Here is a 22,209-nt window from a genome sequence, read left to right as displayed (position 1 = left end):
TCCACAGGTTCTCGTCACTGTTGACTCCTTTCTTTCTTCATCATGTCTGAACTCCTATGAAGGTTTGGTAGTTTGTTGACGACGTCTGCACCTTTTATCTCTTCATGCGGCTGATAATGGTGGTCGGCATCAAATTTTACTAAAGGTTTTTTTTTTTGCCTCCCACAGTGAGTATCAGAGTGTTGGATTTTACTAGCCAGTGTTAATATTTTGGGAAGATTTAGTCTACACGCAATTTGCTTTTGTTCTTATTTCAGTCACCTGAAATCTTTTAGTTAATTGAAGAGTTTCAGTCTTCAGTCTTAGTTTAGTTTAAAGGTCAAGACTCACTCTGGATGTCCCAGAAAAAGAGAGTTCTAATTGGATCTTGTCTCCATTTGTCCTGCCAAACATTTTCTTTAACTAAGGGTCAGTAAGATTTAGCCACAGTCTTTGGCCGTATCCCAATTCTTCCCCTACCTCTCCGTCTTCTCCCCGCCCCTCCGACTGTAGGGGCATTTGAAGCTGTAGTGGTGACCAAACTTGTTTTTTTTTTCCAATATTTTATTTTCAAGTTTAAGTGAACATATGGCATAAAACACAACGACGAACAAAGACAAGGGGGGAAACGAAGAACAAGACAACCCCCAAAGAACACGACACCTGCCAAAGGCAAGAGGCAAAATTCATACGGGCTTCTCAGATTACCATACTGATTCATAAACAAATACACAAATAAATGTTGCAGTCAAACATAACTTGTACAAGAGAGAGATGCAACATTGCATTTGTGACCCAAATCCAGCACCTCTGCAATTGGAGTCCTGTTGTTCAGTGTTGTAGTTCAAGTTAGATTGTAGTGACCCAGAAAGGGTTTCCAAACAGTATTGAATCTATACTGTGAGCCAAATCTGCAGAACCTCAACCTGTCTAGCCTGATGACATATTTGATCTCAGCCAGCCAATGTTCAAAGGAGGAAGAAGTTGTTGATTTCCAGTTTAGAAGAATAAGCTTTTTGGCCACCACCATTCCCAACTGTAGCGCTGTCTGTATATGTCATGGCAATTGGGGCGTTTGTGAAGAACAGACAAAGATGGCCAGGTGGCTATTGGGCTGAATATCTTTATCATATGCATCAGAAAAGCCTTTAAAGCAAACTTGCTTTTTTTTAGGAGAAGCCGTAGTGACAGGTGTTGTTAGGTATCCCTCCGCCAGTACGGTGACCCGCAGAAGCAACACATTTCTTCACATGAGTGTTCTCTAAAGTACACAAATTTACATTTAAATGTAAGTAATGACTTTTGGTTTTTGCATGACTTTTTAAAGATATAAAACTGATGTGTCTTTTCTGAGTGTAAAAGACCTGCGACTATTCATGACTATCAGTGGTAGTAATTTGAAGACACTATTTCCATGTCTCTGCTTGGAGGGCTAGATTTAGGGGTAGAATTTGGTCTTTGTTTATGTGACTTTTTCTGACGTTTTTACTTAGTTTTAGTCAGTGAAAAAGTCTGCTGACAAAAATCTTTTATCATAGACTTGGTCGACAAAATGAACACTGCCACAAGCCCTCCCCGCTTTCCTACATTTGTCCAACAGCTGTCATTGTGTTGTATTTCTTGGAAAACATGAAATAAGCTGCTCAACTGTTTCTTTTCCCATTTTAGATTGATGCAAACATAAAGGATGCTTCTCCATTGACACATAATCATATTTAGACCTGTCTCTCTGCATTCCTAGATGGTCTATAACTGTTAGAGGCATACATTATTACTCATGATGGTCATCTTTCCAATCTGATCCATATTTTCCAGAGCTGGATGCCCTTCTCTTTCTTCTCTTGTTCACTTTACCATTCCCCTGCATGACTTCTTCTTATGGATTGCATTACAGTTGAGCAACACGGTCCATCAATGACTTAACACAATTTTAATAGCTGCTTCATGTGGTAATCTGCAGTTTTATTGTCTTCCACACTCCTTGAAGTTTCCATGAAAAACAAAATAAACTGATGGGAGAGCATTGACCGGTTGTTCTAACCCTTCAACACAGAAGAGTTCATCCTTTAATAACTGTTTGCACTGCAAATAGAGCAGCATTTCACCCACTTTAGCCTGACCAGACACAATCAGAGAGGATCTAATTGCTTCACAGCACCACTTTTTAATGCAAGAGTCTGTGCAGACAATCTACAGTATTTTAAGATGGTTTTGAAGCTGAAAGTCTTCAATAGTCAACAACTGACTGAATCAAACACCATGTGAATTTGTTTTAAAGAATGGGCACTTACTCTTCCCTCACATCCTTTTAAGTATCCCATCATTCTGAGGACTCACTTATCATTACTTTCTTTTCAAGGCAGTGTTTTGTCAACAAGGAAGACTAGCAATCAAAGACGATCAAGTTGCTCCAACTATTCACCTTGAAGTAACAACTATCTTTTTCTTCCTAGTAAACTTTTCATTAGTTTTCCATTGATTCTTGTGTCTTTTTTTGCTGAATATTGAACATTTCTACCTCTTCTCCATAACGCCCCATAATCAGCACAAAAAAAAAACTTTCCGAATTTCATCGTCATATCTTAAAGACTCCCTCCAAAGAAAATGTTGTTTTGGGTGTTCCTAACATGTTTTTGTGGCATTTTTCTTATGATGGAGGACATACAAAATAAAATTAAGCTCAATGTTGCATTTCTGAGTATTTCGTTACTCAAACTGTGAGTCAGGAGCAGATGAAAAAAATGCTGTTTGAAAAATAGCGCATTTGTCCATAGAAAATGAATTGAGCGGGCTACAAGCTCCCTGGACCACTCCACAACGCAACAGGAGGGTTGCTCCACGCCAAATGTTCCACCCACAACTCAGAGGCGAATTTCTAATGAACTGCTCCAGCTCTCCAGAAACTATGTCCTAGAAAGCATCTTTTTTTTTTTTTTAATTTTGGCTAAAAACAGCATAATCATAATTAATAGACCACTTGGACCACTTTTACAACAGATCTTTTATTTGGATGACTGGAGTGGGACTTTTTTAAAGAGATTAATATGCATTACAAAAAATATATATAGGGCTTATAACACTGCCCTGTGGAGTGCCTTTCTCTACTATACAACTCTCTGAAAGTGAATTTTCTGTCTTTATCCACATTTATGAAAAAACAATTTTCAATTGAATTAAACGTCCTCCATTTAATCTAACCAACTTTTTTAAGGAGCTGGCCTTTTTTCTAAACCATATCATTAAACTCTTTGAGACTGCTGCACCTGCGATGGTTGACTTTTCTAAAACATAGAGGTTAGCAACCTCTACCTTTTTTTTAAAATCCATCCATCCATTTTCTAAACCCATTTCATCCCTTTTTGTGGTCACAGGGCTGCTGGAGCCTAACCTGTTTACTTGTGGGCAAAGGCAGGGGACATCCTCGACAAGTTTCCAGTCTGTGCCAGGGCCACAATCAAACACCCGTGCACACTCATACTCATACCTAGAAACATTTTAGAGTCACCAATATACCTGCGAAGCATGTTTGTGGACACAGGGAGAAAGCCAAAGTCCTGGAGAAAACCCACGCATGCACGGGGAGAACATGCAAATTCCACACAGAAAGGTCCCCCATTGGTCATTCTTTTTCAGGTCCCCCAGCCGGGACTTGAACAGGGCCCTTTATGCTTTCCACCAATGGTGATTTTTTTTTGGTTTCTCACAATGACAAAGTCAAATTTCAATTTTTGTTTTAAAATGAATTAACTCTGACACTATTTTAGCAGAGTGTTACCTGTATCTAAGTTCCCGGTTGTTTATTGCTGTTTACTTGTTGGCTCTGGTAACATTATTAGAGGATGTATTGGTACTATAGCCCCAAAATAACATTTTTAATTAGACAATGTGCCTACAGGAAATTGTCATGTATTTCTTCAAATCGGCCTGGAAGCATTTATTTAAAGCTCCATAATTAGACGTTAATTAAAACAGTGCAGCAGTGTTTAGCAGAGAACAACCACTGCATGATGTTTTGCTGAACAATGTTGCCTCTATTGCTTCATACTTTATTTAAAAAATTGCAGCCTAAAAACAGGTTTTTGGTTGCACAATTCTGAGAGCTTAATTACAAAGAAAAGATGGAGCAAGCAAAATGACTCTACTGCATTTTATTTGCGCTAAGGGGACCAAAAGGAACAAAAAAAAGAAGGTTAAAAAGCATAATAACAGTGCAGCAGCCAAAAAAAATGGTTGCTAAGTTGAATTAAAGTGCTCTCAAGATGATAGGCAAATGGGCCAGTCATAGCAGGAGGAGAAACAGGAGAAGGAGAGAATAGGTGGAGGGGAAGAGAGTCAAGATGGGGAATTGATAAATAGATCATCGTATGCATGGAGTGGCTCTGCCTCTCCTATTTTTCTTTCCCACGCATCTAGCAACCCCACCCCCCACCCCCTGACACCACATAAACAGAATTTCTAACTCATCTGTTTATTTTAAATGAGTCTAAATAAGGCCAGAGCACAGAGGATACACACAAACACAAAGGATCCAAACTGTCTTTTTCTGCTTGTTTTTTTTTTTTTTTTTTAAAGCCAAGCATCTCTGTGAACCTGTAGTCAAGCTTTTGATACGACTCACAGCCAAATTCTAACAACATTTCACACACACACACACGCACACGCAGCAGGGATACCCATGAGGCCTGCAAACTCCCCTGATGTGCTGCTTTTCTAATGGAGGAAGCTGTTGTACGTGACAGAAAAAGCGAGGCAGGCCCACACTCCTCACAGGGTCAGGAGACAAACTCTGTGCTTTGGGTGGCTGTATTGACTGGCAGAGAACTCAACAGAGAGGACGGCAGGTTAAAGGCCGAAGGGTCTCTGTTTTCTCCACCTCCTTCTGGAGGAAGTTGCCAGAAGATTTTTTCCCATCTAAAGACGTCCTTGGAACTGAAAAGCATCTGTTGATCTTTATCAAACTACTTAGTTGCTATTCAAGACGTGACTGTTGTGAGAGATGTACAATTTGGCATCAACATTTCTGTCTAGAGCGTAGGGCAGGGAGGTCCAAACCTTTTTCAAGAACAAATTATTGGAGAAATTCTGTGAAAGGAGTATTAGATGAGATTTGTTGTTTGGTTCATGTGGCATTATACATAACACTTTTCCAAATATCTCCATGAGATTTTATGTTCTACATCTGTAGTTCTCCTCTTATTTTGAGGAGAATATACCCTAAATTAGAATGTGGAATTTTGTAATATTGAACATTTTTCTTATTTTATTGTTTGGTTTTCTGTTATTTACTTGCGCTAAAGGTGTTTTAACTCTTCAATACCTGACCCAAGAAATGGAAATAATATTAACTTCTTAATGTTTTTAATTTCGTATCGTATTTAACCCTTGTGCTATCCTATGCACTTAAACATGGGGAGTTGGGTCATCTAGACCCACTAGACAGTGCTCTGAACCTTTTTTCTTCAATGACTTGTGATCTTCTCTGGTGTCCATGGATTACATGTTTCCACCTTTATCCACCTTTGTCATGGTAGGGAGTACATGTCAAAGTAAGGGTGGGGTCATCTATAGCACAAGGGTTAACTAAATGAAATGGCAAGAAATACAGCATGATACTGCATTCACACTAGACGCGATTTGTGCGTCGGGGGGAAAAAGTTTAAATGTTAAGTCAATTAATCTGAAATCCTGCAGCACGATTTGATTGTCGGGCGCACGTCAGTCTGGCAGCAGCGCAATTTGAGCATCAGACGTCGGTGTTTCAGGAGTTCAAAAATCTGAACTTTGGCGGGGAACTCCCCACGTGGCGTTTTCCCTGACTCGACCTGTGGGTAGATCTAGACAGGTTGCCGGCCTGTCTAGATCTACACAGACATCACTCCATGTAGTGAAAACACATAACCACAACAGGACAGAAACAGCATACCCTCCATTGTAGTTTTTAAAGTCAATGCAAATACTTTTTTTTTTTTTTAATATGATTGACATGACATTCTAGGAGTTGATTCATAAAGTTTGAAAAGAGCAAGAAAGGCCAATCACAAAAAAAAGTTTTAATCAAAAGTTTTAGGAATGTGGTATCTAAATTAGCTTTTCTCAGGATGTTGGAGTCAAAAAGTGACAACATTTGAACACACACAACATTTATGGCTCTGCCCTTTTCACAAGCAGCACATTTAAGCTGCCCCTCCACGTAACCTTTACAAATTCTCATTTTGTTGAATGTAATGCATTTACCATCTGAACCCAGACATTTTGTTTTAGCAGAGAACATAAAACAGTAAGATGTCCACACTTTGAACGCTTGTGACACTGCAGTTTTGGCTTGACCTTCAACTAAATGGATGTGGACTTGTGATCATAATTTTTAATGCAAATTTGAGTTTTTATCGAGCTGCCAGGGAGTCAAACTAAAACCCCACTTGACTCAAATTGACCCTGATAGTAATATTGAAGCTTTTTTCACCCCAACATGAGTCCAGAGAAACCTATTTCAACAGTAAAACAGGAGAGTAAACATTGTTTGTCTGTCTTTTAATCCTAAAATAACAGGAAGCTGTTATCGAAAATTACAATACACATAAGTGCAAAATTAAATTAAGTGCATTTGATTCATTGATCATTTATAATCAGACTTCCATTTGTTTGTTTCTTTCCTTCTTTTACCAGGGAGAGGCCAGTTGCTAATTCAGATCTATGAGACACTAACCTTTGCATTTTTACAATCAAAAAGAAAGACATCACACCTTTGCCCCACTCCATTTTACCAAAAAAGTGGTTTCTCTTACACTGTTTTAGCTCATTCTAAGAGACTCTGGTTTAAGTCTATGTCTTACTGTAACCCTTGTGCTATCCAAGGCACTTTACCATTGGGAGTTGGGTCATCTAGATCCACTAGACAGTGCTCTGAACCTGTTTTCTTAAATGATTTGTGAAACCTCACTGGTGTCCATGGATTACATGAAATCTTTCCACCTTTATCCACCTTTGTCATGGTAGGGAGAACACGTCAATGTAAGCGTGGGGTCATCTAAGATAGCAAAAGGGTTTAGAGTGTTTGGTATTGTGGTATTATGGGATGCATTCATCAGTCAATCTCCTTCCGGTTTGATTAAAAAACCTGACCGTGGTTTTGCACAGAAACCCATTTCTAATTTAAAATGCTGCCAAATACCTGTACACAGTAATGTATAAGGGATGTCTACCTAAAACTGTCATTAACAACTTTAAATACTTAAAATTTAACCAATTTGCTGCATTTGTTCTTTTAAATCACACAACTTCTGCATTCTGTACGTCGATAAGCTTCTGTAATCAAAGAAAATTTCTCTTAAAGCCCAAAGCAAACCTTTACCATGTGTTTGGAATTGATCATATAGTGTGTTATTGAATAGATTTCTTCATTTAGTGCTATTTCTGTCCCATTGATAAGTCAGAAGCCATCCAACCTCTTCTGTCATGCATGCAGTGAGGCAGGGATGACATCTGGGAGCCATCTGGAAGGTTTGTTTTTTTGCCAAAGGGCACTTCAGCATGTGGGATGAAACCAGCAAAAATCTAAATAAAGGATGAAGCTCCCTACTTTTTGAGCCAACAAATGCAGCTATTTGGTTCCATGTAAAATGCTCCTGTTTCATTGCAAATTGGATTGTATGTGAACAACTGTATTCAGGTTAGTGGCTAAAAATGATGTGAATGCAGTTTTAGGGGATGAAAGAAGTTATCTTTGGAGTGTTTTCTGACAATAATGAACTGTGACACACAAATAGAAGGGTACAGGTGTGTTACTTAGCTGTCATAGCAGATGGATTAAAGTCAGCAACGATATTAAAATTACCTTTAGTTTCTTTTCTCACCTCTGGCTCTCAGATTTAAAAAGAAAATCCAACATGGATCTAAGAATCAGAGGAAATTGGCTTATCCCCAGAGCCCTATCAAAGTGATCTTAATCAAACAAGAAACCTTTAGTAACGGTTTTGTAGCAGGATGCTAAGAATGTCAGGGCAACAGCTGGACAACATCCGGCTTCCCTCTGCATCACTGCTCTGTTTACTTTGTAGATTAGTACTTCTGACACTAAAAATATCCACTTTTTTTTTCCAACCAGCGGAGAGACTATCAGGAGAGACTTGACAGGCTGTCCAATTCATGCAGGAGCGTTTGAAGAGATCTAGAGGGAACATGGCAGCGCGTGATTAGGAGCGTAAAGGGAGGTTTGATTGAAATCCCAGGTTAAAGTGCCGTTCAACATGCAGACTTAGCAGCGGCACAAAGACCGTAGAGGTGATTTAAATTTGAAGTCACATAATCATTCATCATAATATAGAAGTATCATAAATGTACCTCAGAACCGTGTGTTTCTGTGGTTTTATGTAAAGTTGATTGATGTGATTTAGTTATGAAGAAATTTTTATTGTAGTTTTTCACATTAACAGAGTAAAAGAAAGAAGTTATGTTTAAAAGAGTTACTTTGAAGTTTTTTTTAATAATGTGAACAGAAAGGAGAGCTCATTTTGTGCCTCTTTTGCCTTATTTTCCTGAATTTGCAAAGGAAAAATGACAGTAAATAGGTTCTAGCTACATTTTTTTTGTCATCAGTGTTCTCCTTCACTTTGATCTCCGCTTTACTTTTTATATAACATAGAATTTTCCGTTTCATAGTGAGGAGTTTTTGTTCACTACTTTATTTGGCTGCCTTTGAAGTCCAGTAAAAAATATATGTTTTTTTTGTTTAATCTTCTTTCAAGTGAGATATATATGGCTCTGTAATGGATCGGTGAAGTCTTTTTAATCTCTAAAAAATGCAAAGCAGCAACATCTACAAAGGCCATGCATGAGCTTTTTGTCTCTGAGTCACAGCAATATTTCCTGTCTCATTAGTGCCTTCACATGAGCACGCACATACACATATGACCAGTAAAGATTTTATGCTTGTTTGTGAGAAGGAAAGATTAATGCACCGCAAACTGTTTGATGCTTGCAACAATATAAAAGTTTTTTTTTTCTTGAAATTCGAGGCGTTTTACCGTTTGAAGTTGTTTTCTCTGTCCAAGCTTTTCTCAAAATCTGCAGTCGAGAAGTTTGTGTCTCAAAAAGAGCGAGGATCAAGAAAGAAGAAAATTATTATACAAATAAGACAACGTAATTTTGCTCCAAACTCTTAACAATCAAAAACTTACCACAGAGTTTAAGGGCCACCAAAAATAAATAAATAAATGAATAAAATTACAAGATTTTAAGTCTTAGATTTACGAGAAAAAAACTCGTAATTTTACTAGATTAACGTGGAAGTGAGCATACAGAGCAGCAAGTGAACGCCGCCGGCAGCAGAGCAGACCAACTTATCTCAATTGAACAGGTGAGTTGAATGTTAATTGATAACGTTCCAAATGTCTGGAAGCTCATTTGTTTATTAATTTATTTTATTTATTATTAATTTATTAATGTTTTATTTATTGAGGGGTGGTTTGCAGGATCTCTGCAGCCCCCTGATGAAGCCATCAGTGTCCCTGCAGATGTCCACTTCAATCCTTTCTTCCTCCACCAAAGACCAGATCTCTACGTTTGTGTAACGCTTCCGTCTGAAGAGGAGCACTTTTTTATTTTTTGGCATTTTCAACGCTGTAATGCTAATATAATAGACTATTTTCATTTCTCTTTATTGTTTTATGTTGAAACTGGAAGTTTCATCTGCAGGAGGGGGCGTATGTAACACCGTTTACTTCCGCATTGGTCTTCAGATGAAAGGTTGATGACGTAAGGTGACAGATGAACTTCAGGGTGTGTGAATGAAGAGGAAAACAAAGTTGTGGTCCTCTACACCCAAACGTGTCTCTGAGCTCCTTATTTTACATATGAAACTCCGCTTTGCCGACACTGAACCCTGGAAAGCCGGCTCCACTGACAACAATCTGATTTTGAGTCGCCAAAAGGTTCCGAATCTCTTTGTTTTTTAAACCTAGCCGGAAATAAAGCTTCACAAAAAGTGTCAGGACCACAAAAAAACACAAATAAATGTTGATCAAAAAATTGATCAAATGATCTTGTCTTTGATAAGCTTAATGTTTATTGATAATGTCACAAATGTTTGGAAACTCATTGGTTTCATTTGCGGTTTAGTAATGTTTTATTTTTTGATGGGGAGCTTGCAGGATCTCTGCAGCCTGTACATAAAGCCATCGGCATCCCTGCAGCTTCCAATCTTTTTTTTCCTCCATGAAAGACAAGATCTTCTATAAGTCTGTGTGATGTTTCTGTCTAATGAGGCCCAGTTTTCGCCATTTTCAACGATCTTATGCTAATATAACAGACTATTTACATTCATTTTTGTTGTTTTATGTTGAAACAAGACGTTTCATCTGGAGGACGTATGAAACACTGTTTTCATTCATCTCTGGTGGTTCTTTTGCCCTTGATAGTTACATGACATAAGGTGACAAATGGACTTCTGGGTATGTGAATGATAGGGGCTGAATAAAGTAGCAATCTTCTATGCCCGAGCTTGTTCTTGAGCTCCTTATTTTACACATGAAACTCCACATTACCAACACCAAGCTCCGGAAAGCCGGCCAAACTAACAATAATTTGGTTTTAAGTCGCCAATAGGTTCAGGATTTCTTTGTTTTTTAAAACGTACCCTGAAATAAAACTTCTCAAAATGCTCCATGTCTTTCATCTTCAAGCAGGACTCACATAAACAGACACTTTGGTGTTTTTTGTCGTTAATTTATTACGTTTTTTTCTCATAAATTTACATGTTTTGAAGCCATAAGTTTACGACTTTAAGTTGTAATTTATTAAAAATGGTTTTGTTTGAAAACTGGCCCCAAACTTGCAATAAGTTCATTTTTTCAGTTAAATTATGTTTCGGTTCTAAAATGAGTCTCATTGCACTAGTTTTAAGTCACTACAATAAAATAATTAACAAAAATTGAATTATTTAAAGACTCAAAATAATACCAACTATTTTCTGTCCTTTCTTGCTTATTTAAAAGTTTAAAAACAAAATAAAAAAAACTGACATGAAGCATTGATTATAATAGCTTAGAAATAGCGAAAAATTGTTTGACTGCAGAAATTAAAAGCAATTCTAACAGAACTTTAAGCTTATTTTTGTCCTTTTGGAACTCTTTTGATATCTGACTTTAGGATTTCTTATTAAGAAAATTTTTTTTTGCTGTATGGACGGATCACTTTACTACTTTCTAGTGATTTTCTACGTAAGACCAGTGTTCTTTTCCTATTTTAAGGCTACCTTTTTTTGCAGTTTAGGCTTTAAATTACTTTATTCTTTCAAAATAAAACTATAAATGACATATTTTATTCACTTTAATAGTTGAATACCTTTCCGCCACCTGTTGTAATACCCTAAAGGTCAACACATTTTGGGGACAGGACGCTTTCTGTACCAGAGCAAAAACGGTACAGATATATCGCTGCTGTTTGGATGTCTCTCGTTTGTTGTCTGTCTGAAAAGAAAGTAAAAAATGACGGCTCACTCCCCGAAGACGATGCGCTGAAAACACTCACTGCGAAATATCATTTTTGAGTAAGACATATGACACTTTAAGTGCGTTTGGGAACACGGCAACGCTGCAATCACATGCAAATTTGTCTTAACAGACTGAAACGCAGAATTTTAATGGGCAAGAAGGAGCTTTGCATCATTCTAAGATACATCAAGGGAGTTAAATATGGGCTTCATGTTGATTTCCTTGTCTAAGAATTGCTTAGGATTTATTCAGGACAAAAAGTCTTATTTTAGGCTGTTTTAGCAGTTCATCTGGATCCCATTGTTACATCAATGAGGATCTAATGACAGTTTTTCTTATTTACATCTAAGCTTTGACTGTGGTGAATCGTGTTCATCTTTGGATTCTTTCTGTCTTCACACCTCTTGTCCCTGCTCTCCTCGTTGCTGGTTTTCTTCTCCAGTACTTCGATTCCACCTTACCTTTTCCTTGCTTTGTTTTTTTGATTTGTGCTGAAGCTGTTTTTTTTCCTGTCCAGCTGCCTCCTAATTTTCTGCAGTGATGTCCTTTAAATCCACTAGTTATGACAGAGGCATTGTGTGCTTTCTTTTCTGTTTTTGGGTCACAATACAGTTTTTTTTTTTTACTCTCACAGGTTTAAGGTGCCAGTGGAAACATTTGAAAGCATATGTACAATGAATGAACTGACATATTTTAGTTTTCCCAAGGATAAATATACTAAAAATATGTATTTAAATAGTGTTGCCTAAAATTAAATTGTTATTTAACTTCTACAGATGTCATGTTTTGCTGCATAATGAGTTTTAAAAATGGTTAAATACTTACTTATTTTGCTTTGCAAAGTCCACCAACCAGACACCCTAACAGGGAAAATCACAATTTTTACATTTTCTTTTAAATTATTTCACAATTATTCATTATTTCTTTGGACAATTTTCCGGGGCGATAGGACTCTCATATTTTTTATTATTGTATTGGTGTGTGTCAAAGAAACCTGCCTTCAGTTTCATTTGTGAAAAATATTTTAATTTGCAAAAATAAAAATGGCGCGTCTGTGCCTTATTACTTATTACTGTAGATGCTGCTAGCTCTCTTAAATATGAGTTTTTTTTTATTTTTTTTGTAAAGCTTCAAATACACTGAGCATTTGATTCGCATTCTTGTCTAAGCGGTGAAAATCTGGTGAATTGGGCGCAAATCTGAGACAGAAAACAGTCGTAAAAACTTGGGTAGCTATGCTTTGTGAAGTTAATACTTTTGAAAGGCCTTTACGCGCATTTACATAGACTTTTCATTAGACATGGCTGGATGTACCCAGCTTAGGTCTAAGCTAAAAGCTTATTCACACCGGGAATGTGACGGGCCAATAAGAATGCGTTGAAAGCACGTTTCTTGAACAGGCGTGTTTAGCATATGGAGTCCATATTGGACTGTCGCTATCCAATTCTAGTGCATGTCTGCCACCTACTGTTGGAAAAGGCTCAGTTTGAAATGTTAAAGAGGTGCAAATTTTGCAAATTGGGCATGAAACAAAGGTTTTGGTTCATTGCTAGCGTTCTTGCAAAAGTGGATATGGATTACCATCATATCAGAAGAGTGGCTTTTGTTTATCTTTATTTAAAAAACAAATGCAGACGTTATCAGGCTCGTCGGCGTGTCTGGGTTCACCAAATAAACCGCTACGCTCGGAGTCCTCCATGATCAGAACATTTTGTAATTGCATGGTTTACACTGCTGTGAATAAAAATAAAAAAAAGAGGTCATCTGTACGTCACCAGCAAATCTGAGTCTCTGATTGGTCAAAGTTTGACTGGTTTAGCTGGTGACATTCATTTTGTCCGTACAACCCGAAAACAGTGGTAAAAACCTGCATAGCCAAGCATGCATGCAAGAGCCCGGACCAGGCGCAAACAGCAATTATTACTTTCTCCCCCATGATCAATTTTTCTCAACGGTTGGCACTTCTGTGAATTAAAAGTGACGTCTCTACCAAATCAGAGTTCCTGATTGGTCAAAGTTTGACTTTTAACACGTGTTAAGTGGCTGCAGGGTTTTTCTGTAGAGCCCTAAAATAGTCTTAAAAATGTGCGAAGCAATGCACAAATGCAAGATTTTTGAACGTGGATGCCCAAAACAGGTTTACACGTGTTTACAAAGCCTTTTTACTGGAAGTGGTTGGTTGAACGCGTGTAGCTGAGGGCGGTGTCAGCGTGGCTTAAAAAACACAACCACTATGAGAGTATCACAATACTTACACAGTACAGTACTATGTGTGTTCACGTGTAAACATATATGTGCTTTATGCGTGAGGGACAAAGATGCTTACATGTGTGCGCGTGGTCCAGGTGTTGGTAATTGGCAGGTCGTCACTGTGCACACACACACACACACACACCATAAGAGTTTGTGAAGTGTGACAGCTGCGGCAACAGAACGTGTGTTAAAGACGGAACTAATTGACTGACACTGATGTCCTTGCGGCTGTCTGTGCATTTGTACGTGCTGCTGTGGGTGGAATAGGAGAGAAATGCAGGATAAGAATGCATACCAACGTGCTTTTGGATCAAAATGTGTGCACATTTGAGCAAATGTGTCTGAACGTTCCGGACCTGCAGGTCTTATTGTCAGAAGTCCCTTTGAAACGGTGCTATCTCACTACATGTCAGAAAAAAGACCTGTTCAGTTTGAGTTTTGTAGGCAGTGAAATGCCGGAATGATTATTACAGCAAACCTTAATGATGGTGAATAATCATTACTGCTGAAAATTATTTTCTGCACCGTAGGAGGGGAACCACATAAACAACAGATCCATCCACATGAGGTTTTCTTTCCCACTCTGATAATCTGCCACAGCACTCAGAAAGGTGAGCGTAATAACAATTCTTGCTAAATTTGAAGTATTTTCTTTTTGTTCTTTCTAGGACAGTTTGTATTCTTCCCCTTCCACAGAATCAGGGCTAAAATTCAAGCACACATTTTCATCCTGCTATGTGATTGACAGTTGGCTTTTTTATAATCTTGAGAGGCTCAGACACTGTGGTGAAATGGCGTGTTCCCTTCTCTCATCTCCCTCTAGAATTTTTTTTTTCTGTCTTAGCTCTTTCCTCTCAGACCTTCCTGAAGAAGCGTGTGAATCCCGCTGCTCCCGGCCTTTAATTGAAATGTTATTTAGCCAACCAATTAGCGCCAAAGAACAGCAGGTGAGCCCCGAGCTTTATCCAATCAATGACCCTAATCTTCCCTAATCAACCAATAAAGATTCCATCATCAACACAATTGCACGCACAACGCAGGCATATTGGAATAGCGGAAAACAAGGTATTTATTTATATCTTCTTTTTAAATATCAAACAGGAAAATTTGCATAAAATGAAAAATGACACGATCTGAGGTACTCCTCTAACAATTTAGAATGCAGATGTCAGCTAAATTATTGCTGTGTCATCTATTCTTCCAATTTGAATGACTACAAATCAATGTAGGGGATTTAGTGTTTCACTTTTTTCTACAACGATTCAGGTTTGGAAAAAAGTCGATGACAAAAACCATTTTGGATGCAAATGATCAGTTTGGTCCGACCTTCCCAAACTTTCAGTGAATGGATTTTTTTAGATTTGGAAGACGGACCTTTTTCAAAAATAAAATATATCATTTTTTATTTTTTACTTAATGACAGGCTATTGAAAATGAACCAATTATGGGATTTAAATATACAATAAGTACATGCCTTTTTACACTGATTATATTTGTCTCCTGATTTTGCCCCTCGTGAGGTGCTTAGACTCTTAAATGGTTAACTCCTTTTAACACAGTAAACATCCCTCTATCAGCATTGATCCCTTTTTTCCTCCTGTTTTCTGCCTTTTATACATGAATTATAAAATAAAAGTAAGAAATAAATGTTTAATGTGGAATCACATATGCATCCTTACAAAGCCTTAACAGATTTATTTGCAATTGAAATATTTCCAGCCTTTTTTTTCATTATCTTCAAAGACAGAAGAGTAGCAGTAGTGAAAACGGCCTAAATTGAAGGTCACACAGATTGAAAATGGATTCTTTAAAAGGATTCACTAATAAATCACAATAAACCAAACATAGAAAATCCATGTAAACCACTGGCAAAGGGAAATGTTGTGTTTCCTTTGATCATCCACTAAGAGTAAACCTAAAACTAATTTATGCTTTAAACAGTGTGTGTGTGTGTGTGTGTGTGTGTGTGTGTGTGTGTGTGTGTGTGTGTGTGTGTGTGTGTGTGTGTGTGTGTGTGCGTGCGTGTGTGTGCGTGTGTGTGTTTAATGCAGAAACAGACAGATGGGGCTGTTTTTCATGCCCAGCAGCAATGACATCTTCGTTCTACGTCTCTTAATGCTTCAATGTTTGCAGTAACTGCAATGCCTGAATTTACTCGAAATGTATTTTCCATTTCAAAAATAACAAGTAATAGTTAGATTTCAGCAAGAAGCAGTGGGTGGTGAGTCAGAAAAGATGCAGACAAACCGAGAGCGTTAAACACAAAGACTTAAGTAATTCCAAGAAAAACTTCACACTGTATTTTTTCAGGGACACGTCAATGGCAATATTCTTGGAAAGAGGAAATAATAGGGGAGGAAATTATTGTATCTAAGCTATTTGTTTACTTCAAGGGGAAAAAAAATGTTTGCTTCTTTGTATAACTACAGCTTAAAGAAAATGAGAAGGATTTTTCCCCCATTACTGGCCAATATGGAGCTTCAGGGTTAAATGATTTTGTTAAAAGCTGTTTTTTTATTGAAAGAGAAACTGCATTGGCTATGATATAGTTGTGGTTTTATTAAAAAACTTGCTCTGGAACCACTCAGAGAGCCTCTTTTTTTCCTGAAAAGGCGTGATTAAGCCCCAGCAACAAACATCCCCCTTATTTCTCCTCATGTTATAGACCAAAATTTGTGCAATTCAGTTCAGGATTTGAAGACATGAAAGCCAGATGTCCGCCACTTACAATGTAATACTTCTATCAGAGCATAACTATTATCATCAAACACTTACACACGATGGGGTTCTTTTCAAACTCTGTCTCGCTATTGTTTCTTAAGTGGCACTTTCAGTCAACTATGTCACAACATGCTAGATTGACGCCTCACTGTCTCCCCATTGCAAGTTTTGGTGAACTCTATCTCCTTCAAGAAATCATACTCATTTCATGCCATACAGCCACAATCAATCTAAAAACAAAAGCCAAAAAAATCAGTGTCTTTTTTTAAATAAATAATAAATATTTATTATAGTAGCATTTATAAGGGGGCCGGTTTAGCTCGTGCTGGTTTGCAGCGCCTTCCATCCATGAAACCAGGGCTCAATTCCAGGCTGCTCCCTCTTCCCCTCTCTGCCTCTGTGCTGGCCCCAAGCCCGGTTGGATTGAGAGGGTTGTGTCAGAAAGGGCATCCGGCATAAAACATTGAAAAGTTATCTATGCGACTCATCCTCAAGGGAGGGTTGCTTCACTGTGGCGACCCCTGATGGGAGAAGCCAAAAGTGTGAGAAGATAGTAGTATTTATAAGTTATGAATGACTTTTGGTATCTGTACAACTTCACTTTAACTGAAAGCTCACTGATTTTTCGAGTCAGAAAGAAATGCATTTTTTAAGTAAAAAAAATGGCAGAAGAAAAAAACAGTGCAAATTCGAGAATGTGATATGTTTCAGAGTACCATTGTGTTTCCTCGCTACAGTTTAGTGTTTCCTCGCTGTGTCGCGGTTCAACTTTCGTAATCTCGCTGTTTTGTGGATTTTTTTTCAGTGAAATTTGGCATGTTTTGTGTTTTAGCGTCACTCTATATTCTGCATTCTGATTGGCTGAAGACCTTGTCAATCAATCTTCTGCTGTGTCTCCTGAACAGTTTGCCTTACATTTACTGTGAGGGCAAAAAGTATTAAAAAGATGAGAAAGGCCTGTAATGTTCATCATAGGTATACCTTAACTATCAGAGACAAAATGAGAAAAAATAATTCAGAAAATACCACTGTCTAATTTTTAAAGAATTTATTTGTAAATTTTGGTGAAAATAAGTATTTGGACAATAACACGTTGAACACTCAATACTTTTTTACATACCCTTTGTTGGCAATGACAACAGTCAAACGTTTCTGTAAGTCTTCACAAGGTTTTACACAAACATCTGCTGGTTTTTGGTCCATTCCTCCATGCAGATCTCCTCTACAGCATTGATGTTTTGGGGCTGTTGCTGGGAAACACTGACTTTCCACTCCCTCCAAAGATTTTCTAGGGGGTTTAGATTTGGAGACTGGCTAGGCCACTCCAGGACCTTGAAATGCTTCTTACTAAGCCATTTCTTTGTTACACAGGCAGTGTGTTTGGGATGGTTGTCATGCTGGAAGACCCAGACACGTTTCATCTTCAATGCCCTTGCTGATGGAAGGAGGTTTTCACTCAATATCTGACGATACATGGCCCCATTTATTCTTTCCTTTACTGAGATCAGTCATCCTGGTCCCTTTGCTGACCCCCCCCCCCAAAAAAAAATGCGGTATTGCATGTCTTCCATTTCCTAATAATTGCAGTTGATTTTTAACACCAAACTGCTTACCTATTGCAGATTCAGTATTTCCAGCCTGGTGCAGGTCAATAATTTGGTTTCTTGTGTCCTCAGACAGCTCTTTGGTCTTAGCCATAGTGTAGTTTCTAGTGTGACTGTTTGAGGTTGAGGGCAGGTGTCTTTTATATAGATAACCAGTTTAAACTGGTGCTGCTAAGACAGGTAACAAGTGAAGGACAGAAGATCTTCTTACAGAATTACATGTCTGTGAGACCCAGAAATCTTGCGTGTTTGTAGGTGACCAACATGCTAGATTCAGACAATATGATCTATATGGATTTTTTTTTCCATTTTGTTTCTCATATTGAGGCGTCTGTCATCTTTTTAAGTGGGAGAACTTGCACAACTTGCACTGGTGGCTGACTAAACAAATACAAATACATATATATATATATATATGTTCTGTAATACTGGACTTATTTTTGTATGAAAGTTTAAACTTTGAGAGTTCAAAAAGTGTGTAGTGAGGAGTTTTACAGCTTTGAAGCATTTGTATTTTACTTTGCGGATTTCACCCATGGGTTATTTTTAAAAGGAAACTCCTGTGATAAATGAGGGAACACTGTACTCAGGTTAATAGAAGTCCCATAGAACAGCGAGGTTCTCATTTGTCTCTCATTTCCACCACATCTGCCCTCCTTTGTTTTAAGGTTTTCTTTAGATACTGCTGCTAAAAAATGAGTTATCCTGCAGATGAGAAGATGCAGATGAAATTCATCTGATTATTAGGTCAGACACTAAACCGTCTGACTGGTGCCACCCACATGCACATAAAAAAAGCCTATCTTTTTTATGGTTTTGAACGCAGACTGACTATCTGCTTGATTCCAGCTTCCATTCATAGGAGTTGGCTGCTGCATTTCACTTGTTGAAATTACAATTCAGTTTTGTGTCACTAACATGCAAAACCAAAAAGTACATCCGTCCTCAGACTAAAGGCCGTGTCCCACAGCCACTACGTACATTTTCCGCATACTGCACGGATAAAAATTGGTCATACATGAATATACATGGAAAAAGTGAAAAAATGGTGGCCTGTACAAGAAAGTTTTTACTGATGTACCATGAAAGAACCAAAATAATACCATGGAAGAACGAATGAACCACGCAGAGAACACGTAATACTAGGTAGAACATGAACTGTGCTTGGTTATTGTACACTTCATTAGTGATTCGTGCATCAGTTACATAATTTGAACGTGATATATGCGCTGTATACCTGATATAAAGGTTGTACATCGGTGATACATGTATGAAAAGTCCATTAGACATATATGGAACGATTGTTCAAATATACAAATGTGCATATGCTTCTCGCAAAATTACACACAACTGCATAAGACTTCTGTAATAAATGTGTTTAAATTACCGTGAAATATGCATAAACTACGTAATTCTCAACTGACCAAAAATCTTAAACAGCTCAAAACAGAATTTACGTAAAGACCCGAAAGCTTGATGGACATCTGCGCACATCAACAAATGCTGAACGCAAAAAACACTTATAAATTACGTATATCTCACACGTATCCTGAAAAGACCAACATTTCAGACATGGAAAAGGTGATTAAGTCATTGCCAGTCCATAATAAGTCCATAATTCTTTGAAGCTAGTTTGACATTAGTTATGTTAGTAACCTAATTCTGTAAAGCCCACTACATCAAAGACTGAACATAATATATATATATATATATATATTTTTAGAATTAACATCATTGTAAACCAATCAAGATTTAGATAGTATCAGGTCATCGTTGTAATTGAAAAATTGCTCTCAATTGACCTACCTGGATAAATGATGGTTCAACAACAACATCCTGGGGGAGGATCCCTCCTTCATGTGGGCACCCCTGAGGTTTCTTCGTTTTTTCCGGAATCGTTTTTTTTTAGGAGTTTTTCCTTACCGCGAAGGGGGGTCTAAGGGCAGGGATGCCAGTATAGCTTAGTCACTTTGTTAGTTAATTTTAGTATTTTCCTATTGAACTCTTTGTATTCATGATCCTTTTGAGTTCATGTTTACTTCGAAGCCCATCGAGACGACTGTTGTTGTGATTTTGGGCTATACAAATAAAATTGATTTGAATTGAAAAATTCAATAGTATCAATTATGATACGTTGGGTGGTCTGGTAAGTTCAGGATAAAACAATGTCAGTTTAAGGGTGTATTCAGACAGGACACATTAGGTTCGTTTTACCCCTATAATCCGGAGCAAATTTTCCATTTGAATACACCCAAACAGACCCAGGTCTGGGACCAGGAACCACTCTCTGAACTATCTTTCTAGGTGGCCAGGGCTCGACATAGCCATTTGTCCGCTGGCCCGGTCCTGTTTTTCGAGCAGTGCGGACCACAAGACTTTACTTTTCACTTGTCCGCTCGGGCCACTAAAATATCTAACGGTTTATATATTCTTCACCTTTTTCAATAAAGTAAATTTTGCGAAAACGTGTAGATTTACCTCGTCTTCATAATGTAGTTTTTCTGCTAGTCCTGCGCGCGCGCGGCTGTCACTGCCGAGCACCACGCGGCACGCGCTCACTACTTTTTTTTTCAAACTTTATTGAATGTAACAATTCAATACAAAACAATGTTAAACAGCAACAACGAAGGCACAAGCCAGTGGGTTATTATTACATTTGATTATAAATCCGACACCGTCACTGAAGAGAGACTGAAGCATGTCAGAGATGTGGAAGACATGGCAGGAATAGATAGGAATATGTTGGATGGAGTAGTGGGTATAATTAGTAGTATGGACAGCAAGATATTTAATGAATGCATTGAAGATGAAACTGTATCCACTAAGCTTTAAGCTGAATGTCAAAGAATCAAAGGCAACTCCAAATACGGGAATCTCAGACTCAAATGCAGTAGAATGTTAAACTACTTAATTTTGTTTTTCTTTACAACACTGTAAGCAGTAAGTATTTCTAGTTAGCTGAATGATCTCAGTTAGACCTGCACAATATGAGGAAAACTCGCGATATGCGATATCAGAGATTAAAATTGCGATAACGATATAATTTGCGGTATATAAACAAACAGCAAAATAACCAAATAACCATTCCCAGTTTAAAAATTATACTCCAAATGACCCACGTTGACATAGGTTACAAACATCTAACATAATAGGGCTCCATCTGATTGGTCAACAATGTGAAGGCGTCCATCCGATTGGTCAAATGCATTAAGGGATTTATTTGATTCGTTAAATGGTTCAAGCTGCCATTAGATTGTTTTAACACATTTAAGGTTTATGATTTATTGCGATATTTGCCGTTAGAAGCACCATGAAAACTTCTGAACTAGTGTTACCTACTACACTGCAGTGCTCTCTTCAAAACATCTGAAACAGACTAGAGCAGATTTAAGTTTGATATGGTCTATTTTCAGTCATTGAAAAGTGTAGAAATAAGTGATGTCACCAGAATGCACCAAATTGCACCATATTAAAAGTTTCCGGGGGGGCAGGCCCCCGGACCCCCCTAAAGTTGCAAGCACCTGCGGAGCGGCGGGTCCCGCTATGCGCGGTGTCGGGCCAGTAACTTTCAGGCAGGGCCAGTAAGTTTCAAAAACTACTGGCCCTGTAGATCAGTGCAAATTTCTGGGCTATGTCAACCCCTGCACGGTGGTCTTGTATTTTTTTCCAATCGGAAAAAATTCGGTTTGCTGAGATTCCTCAGTCTGAACACAATCCATTCCCGGAGCAGAACAACTGTAGCAAATCGACCACGTAGCCGGTGGTCATGTGATTTTAAAAATAAATTAGGAATGTAGCAACAGATGAGCCGCGGACAAATGTAAAGCAACGATGTAGAAAAAAGGGTCCAGCTTTTTCTTGGCTGAAAACGCTTCTTACATGCTTTTCTGTGTCTCGTTACACGGCATGCGCTAGATGGGCGCTGCTGTGATGTCATCCTAAAAGCTACCTTGTAGTTTATTTAACAGAATTCTCTTAAAAAAAATTCCTAAACACCACAACATTGAAACACAGCAACTCACATTTCACATTGAAATGTGATTGGATGAATGCTGTCTCATGAAAACCATTTTTAATGTGATCCACATTGCTTCTCACACTGTTTTCCCCACAATCTATATGTCCTAAACACTTAGCGTACCTTCTTTAGCTATCTTCTTGCC

General features: G+C 38.0%; 1 protein-coding gene across 2 annotated transcripts in view; it reads right to left on the bottom strand.

Annotated features, from left to right (window-relative positions):
- The window catches only part of LOC101154758 (protein ELFN1), a 152,246-nt gene that overhangs the window by 76,323 nt on the left and 53,714 nt on the right, over positions 1-22,209 (bottom strand). The window lies entirely within an intron of this gene.

Source organism: Oryzias latipes, chromosome 1 (genome assembly GCF_053564925.1).
Source record: "Oryzias latipes strain Hd-rR chromosome 1, Olatipes_Hd-rR_3.1".
NCBI lineage: Eukaryota > Metazoa > Chordata > Actinopteri > Beloniformes > Adrianichthyidae > Oryzias > Oryzias latipes.
This window is presented reverse-complemented; position numbering and strand designations above follow the sequence as displayed.